Genomic DNA, 9,850 nt, shown 5'->3' on the forward strand with positions numbered 1-9,850 from the left:
TATATCCCCAGTGCCTAAATAGCACCTAGCATGTAGGAGGAATTCCATAAATATTTCATGAGAGAATAAATTAATTAACCAGGACTAAGAGTCACCCTGTTGTCAGAATCCAGAAAAAACTTGAACTGATAACTTGATGGGAAGAATAATTACTGATCTCTGCATAATATATACTTAACCAATGCAGAACTGCTGGTTTGAAAGGAATAAAGAAACCTTTGCCCTTATCCCACGTCTGCCACTTGCTCAGAAGAAGACATTCACCAACTGGAAATCTAGACATATACTTCTCTCCAGCCAGAGCACAGAAATTTGAGAATTGGTTTCCCTCATCCTTAATCAGTCAATGAGTATTGTTCTATTTAAAAAAAAAAAAAAAAATTAGACTAAGACCCCCAAAAATTAATAGGCAAGAAATAAGGAGGAGGGAAGGGGCTTCCCTGAACACTTATGTTGCTTCCAAGTCTTGGCTGTTCTACATAGCGCTGTTATATTCATTGGGGTGCATCTGTTTTTTCAAATTAGAATTTCATCTTTTCCAGACATACAGCCAGGATACATGTAGTATCGTGTGGTTAACTCTGTTTTTAGTTTTTTAAGGACCCGTCATACTGTTCTTCATAGTGACTAATTACATTCCCACCAATAGTATAGGAGCGTACCCTTTTCTCCACACTTTCTCCAGCACAAAAATGAGTTTTTATTGGGGAAAACAATGGCCTGTGGACTAGCATAATGAATGTTGGAAAAGGACTCTCGAAGGTGAAATTAAAGATATGCAAAATATATCGATTAGCTAAAATGGTACAGATAGAGATAGAGAGATAAATAAGCAGACATAGACATATATGTGTTTGTTTTTTTTAATAGACACTCCTCCTATCATACACAAGCAAGGTAGATGAGCCCAGGAGGCAAGCAGCCTCACCTCTAAGGATGATACCTTAGATAATCCTCACCTTTCTGCCTCAGAAGGTGAAGTCCTGAGGGTTTTAAGCAGTCCCCCATGGAGCTATATTAAAGCATAAGCTCAACAAAGAAAAAGGTGCATCCTTATATACTCTTACCAAAACATTCTTTCATATTTTGAAACATAAAAGTTCATAAAATCTCTACAATTAAAAACATGACGTAAATAAACCTCATGTTTCCCAGTGAGATCACATGCCATTGTTAACCTTCACAAACTGTTGTAAAAATTTGGTAACCATTGACTGCTTGGAAATGACTTCTTGTTGCACAGATGCAGAAATATAAAAACAATGACTGTTTTTATTTTAAAATTTGACATTTTATTCATGTTAAATAATTTTGCATTCTTTTTGATTTTTTAAAATATTATTTCTCTTGATTATTAAGTGTTTTGGCACCTCTTCAAAATATGCACCAGAGGCTAATGCCTTAACTGCCCTGAGTTTGGGCATCTGAGGAGACTACAAGACTGAAACATTGTATCTCTGGAATTTTGGGGTTTAACTCTACCAAATCTTTTATCCAAGGTACCATTCAAAGAACCCCAAGGAATGAGAACTGGATCTTCTAGAGATTATAAAATGAACATTGTAAAATGTCTGTTGTTTGATTTTTTTATTGTATTGTTTTATATATTATTTTACTATTAAATACTTAGTTAATAAATGTCTGTATGTGTGGTATAATCTGGCTGAAACTTGCTCTCATTATTACCTGACAGGTAAGAATTTGGGGATGGCTACCGTTATCTGCCAAAACAGAATCTGAGACTAAATTGATTTGTCAATACACAGCACTCAAGAAAACAATGGATGGGGGGTCAATTAATGTAGTCAAATAAGATAAACTATGTAATTTAAGATAAAATATAAATTTAGTTTAAAAATATTTATTTTATCAATATATTCTTATAAATATAAAATTTATATGAAGTATAAAATATTTATGTACTTTATAAATATATTTTTCCTTATTTAACCACATTTTCTAGCCCTTACTATGTGTCAAACATTGTTTTACATTTTTTACAAAAATTCATTCATAAGAATTGCCTATGTGAAGTACTATTATTATCTCTATTTCACAAATGAGAAAACTCTCTTCTCTCTCGGTAAAATCCAAAACTATGTGTACCTCATTTGAAAATGCATGACAGAAAAAGTCCACAATGGGTATTAAACAAAACTAATGTAGCAAAAGGAAACACAACAATGAGCCTTTAATTTAACAGTCATTTATTTAATTATTTGGGTGCAATGGGTCTTAGTTCTCCGGCCAGGGGTCAGACCTGGGCCCCCTGCTTTGGGAGTGCAGAATCTTAGCTACTGGACCACCAGGGAAGTCCTGAGCCTTTAAACTAAGAGCGGGACAGTATTTCTAAATTAGCTCACCTCAAGAACCAAAAAATAAGTTTTGAACATTTGTTAAAATCCTCAATCAAATGCAAAAGCTCAAGAACTTATAACTACATAGGATAAGGCAAAATAAGAGAGTGGATCAGAAAGATTTATCTACTACAATAGTTTTTTCAGAGGGAGGAGGAAGTTTTTATTATCAAGTTAATGTAAATCTTCTTAAAGACCATTAAGTGCTTCTGCTCCACCCTTGGCTCAAATCTACTTAAAAATTGCAGCACTGATTGACAGAAAAATATCTTTGGTTCAGAAAAGTGTCTCGGAAAACAACTTATGTTCCTTCTAAGAGTTTCTGATAAGAATTTGAAAAGAAAAAAAAAAAAAAAGCAGAGCCCACGGTGTGGATGCGTGCTCAGTCACATCAGACTCTTTGCGACCACAAGAAAGGCAGCCCATCAGGCTTCTCTGTCCATGGGATTCTCCAGGCAAGAATACCGGAGTATGTTGCCACGCCCTCCTCCAGGGGATCTTCCTGACCCAGGGATGGAATCCACGTCTCTTGCATCTCCTTCATTGGCAGGTGAGTTCTTTACCACTGCACCACCCGGGAAGCATGAATTTAAAGGAAGAATATAATTTCTGGACCTACAACTTCTTATCCTGATAGATCTTTTCTCTCCCAGCTTTACTGAGATATAATTGACATATAACATCATGTAAGTTCAAAGTGTGCAACACGTTGATTGATTGCGTTTTGCAATACAGTTACCAACTTAGCATTAGTTAACACCTCCATCATGTCACCTAAGTATCATTTCTTTTTGTGGTGAATATAATAATTTTTAATTATCCACTTAAGTGTACGTTTTCTTTTTTGTTTCAGGCTTCAGTTACCTTTGTCCTCTAGTATCCAGCACAAACCCTGCATGTAATAGGCATTAAGAAAATGTTTGATGAATAAATGTGTGAATCTATTACTCCTTTTTCCTAAAATAATTATCAAACATATGAGTAACTTAAATAAACACATTAAGGCTTCTAAACAAAGCAGCCCCCAGTTTGATATTCTGTGGCCTATTGTTCTCAAATGTAGGTGAATAGCCTCTTAAATGTACTCTTATTGAAAAGATCTTGTTTTGATTCTAAAGCATAAAGATTCCAAATGAAAGATTTTGGTTCTTTCTTTTATAGCAATCATATCCATTAAAATATAATAGTGAGTAGATGATATTTAAAATTTTTAAATGTCTTCTTCCATTCCAAAGGATACTAATATCCTTATACATCTAAAATCAATGCTACCAACCCTTGCCAAACAAATAAATGATTAAAAGAAACTACATATATTTCAGCTAAAGATTCCAGCTAGATTTTAAGGGAACTAGTGATTAATGAATTTTCAGGTGAATAGAAACTGCCTCAGGCTACCACTTCAGTGTTTTGACACCAGCTGGCAGTAATTTACAGGCTTAACAGGAAAGAAGACAAATGAAGACTACAGCATAATGTTCCTTATAACTCCAGTCCTTGTTCCAAGCATAGTTCCACGGCTGTCTGGGTGATCTGAGAATAAATGCTTTCAAGACACACACATAAAAGGGTAAGTAGTATCCAGCAGGAATTTCGATATTAATCAGCAAAATACCAAAATCTGCCTGACTGATCGGAAGAGGTTTTTCTTCTGTGTTGTGACAGACATTTCCATGTTTGTGCAATCATATGGTTTTAGACAAAGCAATCATTTTAGCAACTTTTCATCATTCTTTCCAAATACTGAAGACTTAAGTGGACATCTTTGTAACACAGTTGTCAGTATTTCTAACACTCCTTTTTTGTGAATGGCAGTCACAGCCCCTACTAATTAGTGTCTGGGAATGACGTCCATTGTAATGACGTCCACCTTCAGGTGGTACTATTTAAAACGTTTTAGTTGTTAAATCAGTTTGAGTTACCTGCAATGTGGTTCAAGGGTGTTCCCAGTAAGCTGCGTGCAAACACACACACACGTCACACTAATTAGCCATAAGGAAGGAATCTCCATCTCTTTTGCTCATTGCTGTATACCCAGAATGCAGAACAGTGCCTGTAACATTACAGGAACCCCATACATATTTGTGGAGAGAATTGTGCTGTACACAACTCAGGGGTCAGCTTTATTTGCGTATTCGACTGCATGTTCCACAGAGCAACACTGAAAAATATGAGATTCTGGTTTAACTTTATCTTCCATCTTCTGTACTTCCAAGGTCTTGTCAAATCTCCTCTGTTCCTTTTCATCATTTAATAATGTCAAAAATCACATTAATATTTATAATTTTATACAATGTTTACAACGTCCAGGAACTGAGCTGCGCACTTGTCATTTTCACTTAATTCCTACAACACTTTTATAAAACAGGTGATGTTATAACTCTCAATAAATGAGACAAATTGAATTACAGAGAGAGTGAGTGCCCTGAGCTATTAATACACTCAAAATGAATGGGGGAGCTGAGACCAGACCACAAATACCTCAAACCAGAATCCCTGCCCTCATCAACTTATTGTAGCACTTTCCAATGAGCTTCTACTCACTAAGCCCTTCTCCCTACCACCATGTCAGAGGACAGGTTACACTTCTTTTGTCTGAAAATCCCCACTTCCCTTCTCAGGTTTCTTCCCCAACCCACCAGTGCCAATGCCAGAATCCATCCTCTCTGTCTCAACTGGACTGAGGATGCTCTCAGACAGGTAGGATGGCTGACTAACCAATTCATTACCCACTGGTATAAATAAGTTCCCATCAATGGATTGCCTAAGCAGCATTTCCATTTTCAACATTTAATCTCTGCTGATCAATGATAATAATAAACGGTTTTATCTATTCATTAAGGAACTTGGGCATCAGCAAGAATTTGAGAAAAATATCTTCCAATGTAGATATAATGTAATTCATTTAATGCATGCATGTGTGCTTAGGGATGTCTGACTCTTTTCAAGCCCACCAGGCTCCTCTATCCCTGGGATTCTCCAAGCCAGAATACAGGAGTGGGTTGCCACTCCCTTCTCCAGGGATCTTCCCAACCAGGGATCACACCCAGGTCTTCTGCATTGCAGACAGATTCTTTACAGTCTGAGCTACCAGGGAAGCCCAATTCATTTGCTATTGCTCATTATAAAGATTACTTACCTATTAGTCAAGCATTGTGTTAAGTAAGGAGGATACAAAGTTGAGTAAAGCGGAGCCCTGTCCTCTCAGGACTAAGGAAGAGAGAAAATCAGAGAAAGGAAGGTGTAGTGATGGCATTGATGGTTTTAAACAAAGTATGATGGTGGCCCCAAGGAGAAAAGACTAATTCTGTCTGAAGAGGTTAGATAAGTTTTGACACCAAAGGTAATTTTTATGCCAGGTCTTTAAAAATAATAATATTAGAGAGAGAAAGATATGGGGGTCCTTAGGTTTCGAAGAGGAACAATGTGAGCAATGATAAAGAAATGGGTAACTGCATGGAAGGACCTAGCGGGCATTGTGCTAAGTGAAATAAGTCAGAGAAAGACAAATACTGTATGACTGCAGTTATGTGTGGAATCTAAAAAACAAAACGAATGAACTAACATAATTCAACAGAAACAGAGTTACAGATGCTGAGAACAAATAGGTGGTTGCCAGAGGGGAAATGGGTGGGGTATGAATGAAACAGGTAAAGAGAGATTAAGAGGTATGAACTTCCAATTATAAAATGAGTCATGGAGATGAAATGTACAATATGAGGAATTTAATCAATTATAATACCTGTGTATGGTGACACACGCTAACTAGACTTTTCATCATGATGATTCTATAGTGTAAAGAAATATCCAATCACTATGTTGTGCAACAGAAACTAACACAGAGTTGTAGGTCAATTATACTTGAATTATTAAAAATGTCTTATATGTAAACACTGAGAGTAAATGCATCAAATGCTCATGGTCATTGCCTCTGAAGGGTGGGGATTATGGGTGATTGTTATTTTTTACTTTATCCTTTTATGTATTTCTAGTTGTCTAAAATGAACATGTATCACTTGTAAAATTAGAAAGAAAACAATTAAAAATGAAAAATAAATATATCCTAACCTTATAATAAATTAAGAAATTGAAATATATGCTATATCAGAAGTTAATAAAAAATAAAAATTAATCTAATAAAGTGTACCAATTTAAAAGTGGGGAACAGTGTATAACATTATATAAGAGTTTCAGTTCTGTCTGGATATTGCCAACTTTTTAAAAACAATTCCAATAGGTGTATAGAAGCAAAGTTTTTTTTACTTTTAAATTTACATGTTTTTAATGACTAATTTCTTACATGCTTGTTTGCCATTTGTATTTCTTCATTGGTGAAACATTTGAATTTTTTGACATTTTAAAAAAATTTAGTTGTTTTTCTTATTGTTGAGTTTTTAGTTATTTATATATTTTGAATACAAGTAATTTATGGACATGGATAATTACATGTGTGTTTAAAAACTGACACTCTATTTTAATTAGAATATGGGGTAGTGATGGGAGGTAGGAGTCTTCCCTGAAGCTACAGAAACCAACAGGACCACTTGGTTCCTAGTCCTGCATGAAGAACAGTCCTCCAAGTCTACAAGTCATTGGTCAGGAGACACTCATAGCCCACTTCATAAACCACCAGTTTGAGGACAAAGAGCTTTCAAGACGGAATGTACTATGTACAATATAAAATGCAAAAGACATTTGAAGTTTGAATTTTTACAATAAGACAGAGGAGTTTTAGAGTGATTTGTTTAAAATTAAAGAACAGATTATAGAAAGAAATTTGTTTCATTAAAAGTTAAGTATGATGAATTACACTACATTTTATTGAGGAGAATTTTGTAAAACAGGAACTTTAGGTATGTCTTGAAAAACTGATTATAAAATAAATATGACCCTTATCATTTCTTTCAATGTTCATGGAAACATTGCCTACATTATATTTACATACGTAATTGCTTCAAGGAGAACCAACCCAAGTAGGGGAGGCTGTAGCTTGCAGAAATACATTCTCTATCAAAAATATATATATAACACATCAATAATTGAACTAACACTATTTTTCCTTTCCTTAAGTGTCCTCAACATTTGTCTAGAATGATTGAGGCAGTACCAGTGGGGAGGCAGGCAGATAATACATTCCTATAAGTGGGTCTCATTTACTTCTGATAAATTTTAAATACTATAAAAACAATCAGAGTTGGTTTGGCTGCTTTCTTAGGGTACTGGTTAATTCTAAAAAGAAATCCTAAAGTTCTCTATTTAGTGATGATGAGAATAGCAAAATGTTTAAAGAACTAGAGTAGTTCCTGGGTAGCTTGTACTAACTGTAATACATGATAGTACTTTTAATCTGTTGCTCTGTGTCCCACACACTCCCCGCAAGCCCTCTCCTCTCCTAGTAATCCTAACTCCCTAATAACACCGCCATGTTTCTCCAGCCATGAATCCAGGAGTCACCCTTTATTTCTCTCTGTACTTTGCCTCCTATATTCTTGCCATCAACAAGTCTTACTGCTTCTGCTTAACAAAATATATCACAAAACGGCTACCTCTCTTCACTGCCACCACCTAAGCCCACCACAATCCCTTCCCTACTAGACTACTGCAAACCCTCCTGGTGTCTCTATGCTTTCATTATGAACCATTCTCCATGGATGAGCCAAAACAATCAACTTTAAAGCCTGGATCTCCATCTGTAGTATTTAATATATCTAAAGATACCTGAAGAAAAAAATGAAACTATGAGCCATGCTGTGTAGGGCCACCCAAGACAGATGGGCCATGGAGGAGAGTTCTGACAGAATGTGGTCCACTGGAGAAGGGAATGGCAAACCACTTCAGTATTCTTGCCTTGAGAACCCCATGAACAGTATGAAAAGGCAAAAAGATGGGACACTGAAAGATGAACTCCTAGGTCTGTAGGTGCCCAATATGCCACTGGAGATCAGTGGAGAAATAACTACAGAGAGATTGAAGAGATGGAGCCAAAGCAAAACAACCCAGTTGTGGATGTGACTGGTGATGGAAGAAAGGTCCGATGCTGTAAAGAGCAATATTGCATAGGAACCTGGAATGTTAGGTCCATGAATCAAGGCAAATTGGAAATGGTCAAACAGGAGATGGCAAGAGTGAATGTCGACATTCTAGGAATCAGTGAAATAAAATGGACTGGAATGGGTGAATTTAACTCAGATGATCATTATATCTACTACTGTGGGCAGGAATCCCTTAGAAGAAATGGAGTAGCCATCATAGTCAACAAAAGAGTCTGAAATGCAGTACTTGGATGCAATCTCAAAAACAACAGAACGATCTCTGTTCATTTCCAAGGCAAACCATTCAGTATAACAATAATCCAAGTCTATGCTCCAACTAGTGATGCTGAAAAAGATGAAGTTGAACGGTTCTATGAACACCTACAAGACCTTCTAGAACTAAAGCACAAAAGAGGTGTCCTTTTCATTACAGGAGACTGGAATGCAAAAGTAGGAAGTCGAGAAACACCTGGAATAACAGGCAAATTTGGCCTTGGAGTACGGAATGAAACAGGGCAAAGACTAACAGAGTTTTGTCATAGCAAACATCACTTCTAACAACACAAGAGAAGACTCTACACATGGACACCACCAGATGGTCAATACCGAAATCAGATTGATTATATTCTTTGCGGCCAAAGACGGAGAAGCTCTATAAAGTCAGCAAAAATAAGACGGGAGCTGACTGTGGCTCAGATCATGAACTTCTTACTGCCAAATTCAGACTTAAATTGAAGAAAGTAAGGAAAACCAGTAGACCATTCAGGTATGACCTTAATCAAATCCCTTATGATCATACAGTGGAAGTGACAAATAGATTCAAGGGATTAGATCTGATAGAGAGTTCCTGAAGAACTATGGATGGAGGTTTGTGACACTGTACAAGAGACAGGGATCAAGACCATCCCCAAGAAAAAGAAATGCAAAAAAGCACAATGGCTGTCTGAGGAGGCCTTACAAATAGCTGTGAAAAGAATAGAAGTGAAAAGCAAAGGAGAAAAGGAAAGATATACCCATTTGGATGCAGAGTACCAAAGAATAGCAAGGAGAGATAAGAAAGCCTTCCTCAGTGATCAATGCAAACAAATAGAGGAAAACAATAGAATGTGAAAGACTAGAGATCTCTTCAAGAAAATTAGAGATACCAAGGAAACATTTCATACAAAGATGGGCACAATAAAGGACAGAAATGGTATGGACCTACCTACAGAAGCAGAAGATATTAAGAAGAGGTGGCAAGAATACACAGAAGAACTATACAAACAATATCTTCACAACCCAGATAGGCACATTGGTGTGATCACCAACCTAGAGCCAGACATCCTGGAATGAGAAGTCAAGTGGGCCTTAGGAAGCATCACCAAGAACAAAGCCAGTGGAGGTGATAGAATTCCAGTTGAGCTATTTCAAATCCTAAAATCCTAAAAGATGATGCTGTGAAAGTGCTGCACTCAATACGCC

Source organism: Cervus canadensis, chromosome 20, assembly GCF_019320065.1.
Source record: "Cervus canadensis isolate Bull #8, Minnesota chromosome 20, ASM1932006v1, whole genome shotgun sequence".
Classification (NCBI taxonomy): Eukaryota; Metazoa; Chordata; class Mammalia; order Artiodactyla; family Cervidae; genus Cervus; species Cervus canadensis.